We start from the raw sequence: 13,410 nt of genomic DNA on the forward strand, positions 1-13,410 counted from the left end.
GTTGGCATATCATTACTATAGGATGGCTAACAATGGGGGAAATACCAGGTGAATACAAGTTATTTTCTTACATGATCCCAGCTGCTTCTTAGCGGCCAATTTTTACCCCCCCCCCCCCAAAAAAAAAAAAAAAAAAAAATCTTGAACAGTCTTAAATTTTCAAAAACTTTCTAAAAAAGTTAAAAAAGCGGCAGTGCTTTTTTTAAAGCACAGCACTTTAGACAGAAAGTTCTCAGTTTTCCTCCACGGACATTCTGTTACAATTATACCTATGAGAAAAACACTGATGTTTCCGTAGGAATAATTGACATGCTGCGATTTCCAAAACTGTGCTGGTTTTGAAAATCACAATGAGTCTGCACTGCCGTTTTTACCACAAATTGGGAATAGGATTCGCTAGAATTCCATCCACTTTGCACTAACTGTAAAACGCCGTGATCACAGCATTTACGCCCCGGCCTAAGGCTAAAGCCCCATGTAGTGGGCTGCAGCAGAAAAAAAAAGGGCTGTAGGAAAAAGTGTGGGTCCGCTGCGCATATTTTTTGTGCTATGTGTAGATGGTATTCACTAAGGAATCAGTAAGGGTGCATTCACACGGAGGAAAATGGTGAGGAATTTCAGTGCTGAAAAGCCATTGAAGTCAATGGGAGGCTTTTTTTTCAGCGCTGAAATTCCACACTAAATTCAGCGCCATTTTCCTCCGTGTGAATGCACCCTTAATGTGAACAGCTTCATTCACATTAATTGAGGGCTGTTCAAAAAAATAAAAAAAAGTCTGTGAAAGCCATATGTCAGAAGAGTGTAAAGATAAGGTAATAACATTGTAGAGCCAAAACCCTTTGAAGGAAGTCTGTCCCCAGAACAGTCTCTATTAAGCTATAGGCACAGAGAGACAGCTGATGATCAGGGGGATATCTGCTTTCCCAGTCGGTGCCTCCAATGCTGAGATATTAGCCGTTACCCCAATATGCTAATGAGCTGTTTAGTGCAACAAGGGGTGTTACCATTGCTCTCATCACACCAAAGAGCTTTGCTTTCCAGACTCTCCATCCCTTTACCTGCCAGTCATATCAGGGACGTAGCTCTTTGGTGCAATAAGAACAAAAGTGACACCAAAGAACTCATTAGCATATAAGGAAAAAAGCTAATATCACGGCAATGGAGGCAACAATCAGGAAAAAAATAACAAATAATGGTATTTGTATTCATGTAGCTCTCTGCTATATACTAAGGATGAGCTCAGATATCTTCCAGATGGGTCCTGGTTACTGCAGCGGACATTACAATGCCACCCGATCTGCTGGGTCAGAAAACAAATCATCTTCCTATCCGCTCATTCCTCTGCAACTGGTCTTTAGAAATGTCACACAATATTGCTGAGCTGAACGATCCATCTTTCTGAACTGTCAGATGGCGGATTAAGGGAATCCCAATCTATGTGCACACTGTACTCATACACATGTGTTTACACATAGATCTGAGAAGAGCGTGGAGACTCTGCTGCTGGTGGTGGCATGTGCAAAGCCCAGCGTCTCAGAAAAGCATGTCTGCTTCACGTGAATCCCCAAGCCTGAGAGTTTCCGATCAGTGAAGGACCAATAGAGAGATCAGCCTGAGCCCGACGCTCTCATTGGCTCTGCCATAAGTGCCAATCCGCTGCATGTGTCTGGCACAGACACCATACACTGCTCACAGACCCTAATGGGATCGAGCACTGTGAGGTTTAGCCTTATATTGTGAAACTTTACAAGAGGGGCAGGGATACAAAACTCTGCACCTGTATTTCCTAGGTTACTGCTAACCCCCTGCCCAGAAATACATACTCAAATAACCCTTCTCCCCGGCTTAAGAGCAGGATGTCACTCACCATAGCAATATGTTAAATCATAGAAATGTAGTTGAACAACAATTCACAGCAAACCCTGACAGCCCCCAAGTTGCCCTCTATATGACTGGCAATCTGCAGCTCTCAGCACGAACTGATAACCCTAGCCGAGTCTGCAAGCAATGGTGACCCCATGCAACTTTGCCCACTGAGTACCCCTCCCCACAAAGCAACGCAATCAGGGGTCAGCAACCTGAAGCTCCAGAGCTTGTGCAGAATCTCAACTACCAGCATAGTTTTACATCAAGTGCCTGCAAATAAACGTTAGCAATCGACTGGTTAAAAATCCTGTGCAGTTTCCCGTTAGCTGGTGACACACAGGTTGCAGGTCAGAGCTGTAAGGACACGGCTAAGCAGCAGGCACAGGCGGCCAGGCATGTTGTCATGTGTCCCCTCCATGGAATCCACATGATCCTGTCACCGGCTCTGCTCAGGAGCTTCTGACGTCCTCATTGATCAACAATGGAAAAAATAATCCCCTTTATGGTCCCATCCCCGCTCTGGTATCCAGTCACCCTGCAAGCAGGGAACATGGGCACAGCAAGGCACGGCAGCCCCCAATAATGTGTCACACCACACTGCCATGTGCAGCCATAACACCACTGCAGGGGGATCTAAAGAATTCGGGAACTACAACTCCCAGCCTAGCACAATACAGCAATGTCTGGAGATGGCGATATGGAGAGGACAACCTGGGACCCCAATCAGGGAGGTAAATGGGGCGACCCCTTTCGGCAATTATTTTACATTTCCATAAATCACAAAGTCATTGATTTCCAAGGTGATGACCAAGCAGCATGTATTAGGAATATCACACAGATATATTCTGGGCATTGCCCCATCCTGCTGGCACCCCCTACCCAATACCCAGGCCAATGTCATAGTAATAGAAGCTGCAACAATCCATCCGAGCCAATGACCCTTCTAGTCATATCTACCACCATGCTGGCGGGCAGGTGGGCATTTGTCTTGGCCATATTTACCCCTTATTCTTAGTGCAGTTGGCACATATTTGCACCTAGCAGGGGATGAATAGGTATTATAAGGGGTAAGACTAGGGGAAGGGGCTAATACCAACCAGCAGGTCATAGCTATGGGGCACATGGGCACTATTACATGTAGGTGGGCAATGCCAGGCTGAACAATATATGCCATAGACAGATCACATACCCCCAGTATACAGATAGATAACACACATATACAGACACATCATTATTGTAACGGGCACAGTCACCCACATGGCCAGCACTTACCCAGGTGCCAGCTCCCAGGGCTCCTCATGTTATATCCGAGGCCTCCAAACCAGGCGAAACTGGGCACAGTCCGAGTCGCCCCCCAGCAGGGTAAAGCTGTGAGGCAGGTAAGAAGCAGACAGTGGTGGGCCCGACAGCCGCCTCACACTCCGCTCCCCTTCTGACTCCCCATCTTCTCTCACACACAACACACATTCACCCTGCAACGTGACGAGACACCGCCCTCCTCCTTCCCATTGGCTGCACATTCCGGCCCGCTGATCTGTCATTGGTTGGGGCGTGGCCAAGGAGGATCTTTATAAATCCGACCATTGGCGCTGCTTCCGGGACACGGTAGTCTGTCACCTGTCTGGGCACGTTACATAAACAGCTGAGGAGCTGAGCACAAAGAGGCGGGGCGAGTAAAGGACACGCCCATTCTGTTCTAAAGCCCCTCCCGCCCTCGGTGAGGACTGTCTAGCGGAGGAGGGGCTGCGGGCTCGCAGTGTTGTCCTCATAGTCGTGATAATAGACATGGCCGAGACTTGTTCACCTCAGGGCCCCTCACCTCAAAACGCTGACATTCTGCACTGGTGGTATTTTACAGCCTCTTGCCCCAGAATGTTCACATTTCAATCGGAAATGTGACTCACTGACACTATGGAAAAAACTATAAATCACAATCTTCATAAAATGCCAAATCAATAAAGATTTGTGTGTGAATATAAAAAATATGATAAAAAAAAATCTAGAAATGTCTCACAAAATGTCACAGAACAAACGTTCCAGTTTTCGTTTCAGTTGTTACAATGTGCAAAACAACCAGGGTAAAAAGGAGATTTCTCATCGCTATTTTGCGCCCATTTTCATGGATTCCTCATAGATTCCTCATAGACTTGAGACTATAGAAGGATCTGTGAAAACAGGAAAAAAATAAGACGTCCGTTAAAACAGACCATCATAAATAAGTCACGTGATTCACAGTAATTGATATACATTTTTTTTATAACTAGTTTTTATTGAACATTTTCCAAAACATTAACAAAAAACATGGGAGGGGCGAAAAAAAGAAGCACGTAATATCACATATCACCCCCCCCCCACCGCCTACTTTTTAAATAACATGATTTATCAAAAATGTATATTTACCCATATCCCTGGGCGCGGTCCCAGGGACATTTGCTGGTTATCCGGTCATGATCCATTTCTCCGTTTCCGGAAACAGAACGTCACTACTATTCCCCATCCACTCCATCATACTTACCTATCTTCTTCCTTCCAAGCTTTTTCCTGCAAGATGGCTCCTCCCTGTTTTCTGACTGGCGGAACGTGCTATAGACCCAGTATTGCTCTGTGCACGCGATAATCCACCTATATTGCGCAGGCGTGGAAGCAGCATCAGAGACCTGCACAGTAGAGGTGGATCGTCGGCTACAGAGCAGTGCTAGGTCTATAGCACGCATCGGCAGTCAGAAAAGAAGGATGAGCTGCCCCACAGGAGGAAGAATGGAAGCAAGATAGGTAAGTATATAATGAGGTTGGGGGTTGAGCTGAGTAGGTAGGGAAGGGCTAGTAGTTGTGAACGGAATAGCTAGAGAGACAGGGAGGGAGAGAGGAAGAAGAGGGAAGCGAGGTGAGAAGTAGCTAGTGTAGAAGTTACATAGGAGGAAGCTGTAGCTTGTAAACAAATGCAGAAGAAACCTGGAGCTCCCAGAGACACCCAGAAATCACTCAGCGTGCATTTATTAACCCATTACGCTGGTTCACACCTGCGCCTTGGTCTCCGTTCTCAGCTTTCCGTCTTCTGAGCTGGTGAGTGCTGGTGAGCGTTTTGTGCTCTCCACAGCGAAACAGTTTTTTTTTTAACCAGACACAAAGTTCTGCATTTCCGACCTTGTGTCCGGTTAAAAAAAAAAATGGTTTAGCCGCGGAGAGCACAAAACGCTCACCGGCGCTCACGGCCGGACACTTTTCAAACCCATTCAAGTGAATGGGTTTGAAAAATGCCTGCAGATTTCCGTTTCCTTCCCAGTTTCGGGCAGGAAACAGAAACCTGCAAAACGGAGACCAGGGTGCAGATGTGAACAAGCCCTTAATAGAACTAACATTTTTTGCCCATAAAAACCTTTTAAGTGGGTACAACAGGGGATCAAGAAGAACTTTTCACACAGGCACAGAGGGGGCGGATTATGACGCAGAATCCACATCATAATCCGCCCCCTCACAATGGTGGTCTATGGAGACTGCTAGCGTTCGTTTATCCACTAGCGTTTTTTTGCCGCTAGTGGAAAAAAGAAGTGACATGACCTTTCCTGAGGCGGATTCTGCCACAGGAAGTCAATAGAAGTGAATGGGAGGCAAAAACCGATGTGATTTTTTACGGTCCATTCACTGTCCGGGAGGGAAAAACCGCCTGGCATTTTCTGAAGCAGTTTTTACCAAAAACCGCTCCAAAAAACGCCTCAAGGTCCAAAAACTGCTTCCTAATTAGGAAGCTTTTTTTTTTTCTGGACCAAATTACGCCACATGGTATTCACGTGTGAACTAAGCCTTCACGCTCCTCCAAAAGTCATATATCAGGGGACAAGTCCAAAATATATGGTAAAGTGTGGCCATCTTGGTGAGGCATCACCAACAAACTTGGGGAATGGTGGGATTCAGAGCAGAGAGTGCAGTAAAGCTGGCGTGTGATACTATTGCATAAGACGCTTCAACTGCATCTCCCAGAATGTCACACAGGACAAGGATTTTATACCACGCGACTATATAATTTGTCATTGACCAAGGGAAATCAGGTGGCCTAGAGCTCCCTCCCATAAGGCCATGTATTTGTGCCCTGGAGGTAATCCTACTGGACAGGAAAGGAGTTGATAAATGGCAGAAATGAATCCTTCTGTAGACGTTTCTGATTTACAGTCTCTAAAATGTTGCGGGGTGAGACTTTATAGGAGCCAAACAAGGCACAGTAGTTGATTTGAATGCAAGCAAGTGATTAGTGTTAAAAAATTTCTACCACATGGTTGTGAAGATTGAGTGTTGAGCCATGTATAACAAATCGCAGCTAAAAACACATGGAAAAAACACTGAAAAACACAGTAGAAAAAATGTTGGAAAAACACTTGCATTTTTCATTGCTTTCCACTGACGTTGGCACTTTTGCCTTACAAGTCTATCGGAAGATTTCAACTTTTCACAGGTAAAATTAACTTGCTGCATTTTTTAAAACCACGTTTTCTTGAAAATGCAGCATTTTCTTCTGTAATATTGGGAGGAAATACAATAAAATCTCATTGACTTTGCTGAGACCCTAAAAAGCAGCATTTTCCTACCACAATATACACACTGCATTTTCCCATCATGCGGATTCAGCCTTAGGAACAATTTATGAATTCTGCAACAAAAATCAATGACAATTTACAGTCCAATACATGGGGACACATACTTCTAGTTAGAGCCCTTTTAGGTATAATCAAATTTTATGAAATTTTTCAAAGAAAACAGAGAATACAGTACAATAATCAAAACATGGCTGGTTTATACATTGAGGAACCCTTCCCCAATATATTTTGCATCAATAATCAAAACATGAGTATCAAACAAAAAGAAAAATGGCCATACGCCCAAGGTCCCACCAAGAGGCCACGCGGGGTCAGAAATAAGACATACACCAGGGGGGGAACCACCCCAGCAATTAAAACGTCTATTGGGAACCAAAACAATAGCATTAAGGAAATAGGGTTGCTACCCTTGACGAACTGGAGGAAGAAGGGGGGGGGGGGGGGATAGACAACATAGTTAGAGCCCTTTTAGCCGGCCAAGTGTCACTTGATTTCAGTTTTGTAGCATGGGACCTTGTAAGACGCACCAGAATTATTAAAGGGGTTCAATCATTAGGGAAAGTCATTTTTAACTAATCACATCCTTGCATAGCCTTTAGAAAGGCTATTCCACACCTACCATCAGTATGCAAATTGCCTAAGGGACAATTTATGCAAACATATTTATAGTCTTTGTGTTGCTGCCCATCTAGACTCACAAGGACTTTACATGGATGTGCTATAGTCAAAGTCACATGACCTGTTTTTTTCACACTGATACACAGTCTTTGTGGAAAGAATTACTGTATGCACTATTTCAGTCTGTGCTACGGAGAACACAGACCTGGAAACCCTTGGAAATAACTGTCTCAGAAATGTCTTCAAGTCGTTATTCTATATAGACTTCAGACAAATTTAAAATCATCAAGTTTTTTTTGTTATTTTACATGGATTAATTTGAAAAGACAGCACTATTCTCTGCGTAGTAGCCAGACCAGGTTATGCTAGGTTCACACTAGCATCGCTTCTCCATTGTTTGGCTCTGTTGGGGGACCCGAACAATGGAAAGGCAGACATCTACAGGAGTTACACACAGAACCTGGCAGACCACATAGACTGTAATGGGGTCTGTTAGGTGTATGTCATTTTTAAACTGAAACAGTCGGATGAAAAAGTCTTTCATGCACAACCTTCACCTATCTAGATGCAGGGCTGGGTTGATAGGTGCTGGTGACAGGCTCCCTTTAGGTATGCAAGTAGCCTTTAAGTGACAAACAGGCATGGTCATTATGTGGTTAATGCACCATAATATATGCATGTCCCTGTTAAATATGATGGAAGTGTTTAGTCACTGAGAGCAAATAAAGATCTTAATAACTGTGAGGATACATATACAATAACAGTATAGGATGAAGCTGCAAAATTATTCATTATATGATTAGGTTTTATGTATATGCTTTAAGCCTACTGATAAATCAGGGACTGGAGAGGATGTAAGAATTGACTCCATATATCTATTTATATGACAAATACACCTGACCTACATGTATGTATTGTTAGAAGGTGACAGGCAGAGTGCTGGAGTCCCGGTATATCTCCCCCAGATTTCTGACTTATGTGTGGTCCAGGACAGATCTTGAGTAGGCCTCAGCCCCAGGTGTGGGTCCTGGGTTCGTTACTGAGCCATAAAAGGCTGCAGGTTACTGTGTATGGAGGAGGGGGCTGTGTAACATATAGAGAAAATGACGGTAGGAGAGGTCACTGCAAACAGTTATATTTCGGACATGTGACACTAAGTGCTATCTAAATTAATTCCAGAGATAGCATCATGGCTGGGCAGTAAGGAACGCCCCTTCTGACAGTACAGGGCTATGGATGAGTAATGTCAGGGGGGAGTTCCTCACAGCCCAGCTAGACTGTGGGCAGAGATCAGTAACAGCACTGATATTTTCAGCCTAAGGGTACATAACGGGAAAGCCGACAGTGAGCTGAATTCAGTGCACCGTCGGCTTTCTAGTGGTATATAAAACTGCATGTACCTGAGGACATGAAAGGTCCTCTTTAAGGCCCTTGCCTTCGACCTACATCCGAAAGCTCTGAAATAATTATTAAAGAGGACCTTTCATCAGATTGGGCACAGGCAGTTCTATATACTGCTGGAAAGCCAACAGTGCACTGTTTCCCGATCTGTGCCCCGGGTAAAGCGCTATTGCTCCCGGTACCATAGTGCTTTACAGTCAGAAGGGTGTTTCTGACAGTCAGTCAGGTACGTCTTTCTCCACAGTAGCGCCTATTGCGCTGCACAGTGTGAGCGGGGAGGAACGCCCCCTCCCCTCCTGATAATACTCATCTATGGACGAGCACTGTGAGCAGAGGGAGGGGGCGTTCCTTCCCGCTCACACTGTACAGCGCGATAGGCGCTGCTGGGGAGAAGGACGCACCTGACTCACTGTCAGAAACGCCCTTCTGACTGTAAAGCACTACGGTACCGGGACTTTAGCGCTTTACCCGGGGTACAGATTGGGAAAGCCGATAGTGCGCTGAGTTCAGCACACTGTTGGCTTTCCAGCAGTATATGGAACTGCCTGTGCCCATATCTGATGAAAGGTCCTCTTTAAGGACCTTCCAGTCTACTGATAATTTTCTCTATTGTACCAATGACCACTCGATCCTTATTAGCCCCTATCAGTATTCTATCAACCTGATCTGCAATGTGTCAAACTTGAGCATCAGAAGACAACGGGAACTGTCTGGCGATCTGGCTCTTTGTGACAGATTTCCCTGACTGTTCCCCTAATAAAAATTGGATTCCCAAACTAGTTGTTGACTTCATGTTTACTTTGTGTTTGTGACTTTATGCCATCATTATTTCCTAGCATTATCTTGCTCTCCAGGTTCATGTGCTTTCACTTACAGTCTATGTGAAGTGCAGATTACTCACACATAAGCGGTGTCATCCACTATTCTCTACTTTACAAAGGTGATCACTGTTTATAACAGACAGGCCATTGCTACCATTGAGCTAGGGATATCCCGTTACAATTACACTACCTATCCGGCTCCTATCATTTATCTGATCATTTTAATAATGATTTCCGCTCTTTGACACAATAAAATAACTCATTTTCCATTCATGAGAGTGTGATGACGCCAGAAGGAGAGTTTTTAGTTCTGCAAGGAAGGCTGGATGTTTCATAATAACAGATAACAAAGACATTTACGATTGTGTCATACGCTCATCTAAATTAGATTCTTTTTGATTTGTAAATGGCAGACTTATGAACCTAGGGTTATTACAGATAGCAGGGGAGGGGGAAACAACCGTTAGTAATTACTCGCCTGAAAGTTTAGAAATAGATACAAAGCTCATTATAAAGGTATACAATAAAAGTTATTTTAGGGTCACTGTGATGTCACAAAGTAACGTTTCTAGACTGTGCACCGCAGAATACATTGTGTCTGCTGTGCCATTTTCATTATAAATTAGCATTAATGAGGAGCACTTAACTGATACAATGGGCTGGGAAAGTAGGTTAGGAAATGTTACAAAAGTCTATGAAAGGATCAAACTTAGGACAATAGAAAAGTAGCAGAGAAAAAGTCTTCAAGTGTTTAGTCAGATTCCTCTTCACAATGAATGGTTTGAAAACAGAAGTTCCATTTAGGTAGGGCACATATTGAGAAAGAGGGAGCCAGTGCCTTTTAGATCTTCTGCACATGGCCTGTATGGAAGTACAGTTCTCTATAATGGAGCTGCAGACACAGTGGGGCAGATTCTCTACAATATTACCAAACCCAAGTCTGTCCCTGTTGACAAGAATTTATATGTTACAATACTGATTCTTATGTATAATACAGCATATAACTATTATAATACTGCTCCCTATGTAGAAGATTGTAACTACTGTAATACTGCCCATATATATATATAAGAATATAACTGCTATAATACTGCTTCCTGCTTATGTATACAAGAATATATCAACCATAATACTGCCTCCTCTGTACAAGTATATACCGTAACTACTATGAATTGTTCAAGAATTGAACAATTATAAAACTATCCCTTATGCATAAGTCTGTAACTAATAACATTGCCCCATATGTACAATAATAAAACTACTATAATACTGTCCATAAGTACAAGAATGTAATTACCATAATACTGCCATTATGTACAAGAATATAACTATTATAATGCTGCCTCCTTTTGTACAAAAATATAACTACTATAATACTGTCTCTAATGTCCAAAAGTATAACTACTATAATACTACTTTTGTATACCAGAATATATCTACTATACTAATACCTCTTCTGTGCAAGAATATAACTACTTCCACCCTCTATATACAAGAATAGAACTCTTATAATACAGGGCCGGCGTTAGGTGGTGGTGGTGGAGGGCAAACTGGGCAATTGCCCAGGGCCCCGACAGCCTAAGGGGCCCCCCGTGCTGCCTAATATTTCATCCTATTTTAATGGAATGACGGACTGTCTGTTCTCACTGACAGACAGTCGGGTCAGTCACTGTGCAGCGGCCACTGGGTTGTGTAGACACTTGTAGCTGCTCAGTGGCCGTGCAAGCAGGGACTTCGGGGGAAGGCTCTGTATGAGTTGCTCTATGATCTTGTAGCCCCGCCCCCACCACACCTCCGCCCCGCCTCCTGTTCAGCAAGGCCTGCGGTGCCATCTGAAGCCTTGCTCTCTTCAGCTCAGCTCCTGCTCTGCACCCTGCAAAGTCTCCCCCAGGAGGAGGAGAGGACAGAAGAGCTCCATACAGGAAAGTGAAAGCTACAGCTAAATGCATCCACAGGCACCATTGCTGTCACTTTGGGGTAAGTGTGACACCCATTAATTCCTGGCTGTGGTTTTGCCGTTACCGCACAGCCAGGAATTAAAAGTGGATGAAATTAATCCACGTTTCACTTACAAAAAAGTGAAAGTACCGGAGGCCAGGGACTAGATGCTGCATCCAGGTACATTGTGTGTCACCATCATACTTACTCTGCCCCCAGTCACATACATTTACCTCTAGTTATAGGTTACACGTGTACTGATCTTGCTTCTGATGGAAAAGTACACATGTATCCAGGCAAATAGTGGTAAACATATGTGGCCGGGAGCACAATATGACAGCACCCCATTGTTACAGTTTGTGGTATGACTTTAGTGTAGGTGTCATCAATATTAAAATTGCCTACTCCTGGTGTAACAAAAACCCCTTTAAGACCCCATTCACATCTGCGTTCGGATTTCCATTGGGGAAATCCAATTGGGAACACCCCTAACGGACACCTAATCCGGATTAAAAAGCAGTCACCAGGAAAATACACGGACCCCATAGACTATAAAGGGGTCCGTGTGGTCTTCACTTAGTTTCCTGCAAGTTCCACTTTTCTCTTTGCATGTGGTTTCCTTTGGTAACTACTTTTTAATTCGTATAGGTTTCTGTTCATGGTGTGCCCAAGCGGACTCCCCGAATGGAAACCCGAACACAGATGTGAACCAGGCCTAAGCCTGGGGCCCCATGTGGTCTAGACACCGCGTTTTTTTATGCATCTATGTGAATCCAGCCATTAGAATGCAGAATTTAAAGTCCTATTAAATAATGTTTGGTTTATATTACATTGATTTTCTTTAATATAATTAAAATATAGTTTAAAGTGATTATATGTGTATTTGGTTACCGAATTGTGACATTGATATGGTATCTTATAATTTAGGGCCCCGCTTGAAAACTCGCCCAGGGCCCTATTTTGTCTAAAACCGGCCCTGGAGCTGTGATGTCCCTTGCGGAAGTGACATTGGGCCTGGCTCCAGGCAGTGTGGGAGGCCTACAGCACAGAGCCAGTATCTCACTCCAGGCGGAAATCAAGAAGAAGAGCAGACATGGCAACAGGTAAATATGATGTGGGGGGGGGGGGGGGGCTAACTACTTAGTAAGTTGGGAAGGGCTAGTAGTGGGCAAGCTATCTAGGGAGACAAGGAGGGGGTTTGAGGGAGTGAGCAAGAGAGGGAGGGGGAGGAACAAAGCATTATGGTAGTTGTAAACTAGAAGCACAGGAAGCTACACCCAGTAAACAAATGCAGAAGATGACAGGAGCTCCCAAAGAAACACAGAAATCACTCAAAACACTGCTAAAGATATTTGGGTGCACTTATTAACCCATTAATAGCACTAACAGACCTTTTTAAAAAAAAAAAAAAAAAAAAAAAAAAATTACCCGTAAAATACCTTTAATGCCATAAAAAACAGGTCCAACTTAATATATAGACTGTAGGTGAATGAAGTTGTTCTATATTATTACCGTGGCCTACAAAACTGGACATGTTTATAATGTAGAGATTATTTCCCTATATTATGAACAATATAAGGGGGAATACACATGCCACAAGACACCAGAGGGAACCTTGAGGATGGAAGTGGTAGTTGTCACCAGTGGCCAATAACACTCATCTGACTTCTTCAGCTCACCTCCCTAGTTGGGGCAGAGTTGAGGGGACCTGTGGTGTAACTGATGGTGGTGGAAATTCCCTTGGGGCTGTTTCAGTTGTAGACAGGTTCTATGCACACTGAGTAGCCCCGCACCTCTAAGAAGGCGAGGTGAGGTGACAGCCTCAGGCAGCATTATCGTGTCAACTGCGGGGTCAGCATTTTGAGTAACCTAAGCCAGTCCAGGACAGGCCGCTTTAAAAAAAAAACAAAAAACAAGATGCATGCAACTTGTCCTGGGCTAGCTTAGCGGTTTCATCGAGGGAGGAAAAGACATCAGCAGGACATCATGTGCAGCTGCTTAACCCTTCCGGACACTATACAGCAGCAGTTACACCTACCAGTTTATAAGATCATGTCGGTGCAGCCCAGACTTCCCCCTCCCCCTCACAGCAGTGTCTCATCCCTTAGATCTTAGTGTGTGGGGACCGGAAGAAGTCTGCAGCAATGTAACAGCTTCACTTCAGACAAATGTGTGTA

The 13,410-nt window shown here is 44.0% G+C and overlaps 2 protein-coding genes across 6 annotated transcripts in view; both read right to left on the bottom strand.

The window, feature by feature from the left end:
* Positions 1–3,345, bottom strand: part of PER3 (period circadian regulator 3) — a 47,516-nt gene extending 44,171 nt beyond the window's left edge. For all 5 annotated transcript variants that reach the window (XM_075279927.1, XM_075279926.1, XM_075279925.1 and 2 more), the window contains exon 1: positions 3,139–3,345. The gene's annotated coding sequence lies outside the window, so the exon portion shown is untranslated. The remainder of the gene's footprint in view (positions 1–3,138) is intronic.
* VAMP3 (vesicle associated membrane protein 3) overlaps positions 1–13,410 on the bottom strand; it is a 226,420-nt gene that overhangs the window by 157,745 nt on the left and 55,265 nt on the right. The window lies entirely within an intron of this gene.

Source organism: Leptodactylus fuscus, chromosome 6 (genome assembly GCF_031893055.1).
Source record: "Leptodactylus fuscus isolate aLepFus1 chromosome 6, aLepFus1.hap2, whole genome shotgun sequence".
Taxonomy (NCBI): Eukaryota; Metazoa; Chordata; class Amphibia; order Anura; family Leptodactylidae; genus Leptodactylus; species Leptodactylus fuscus.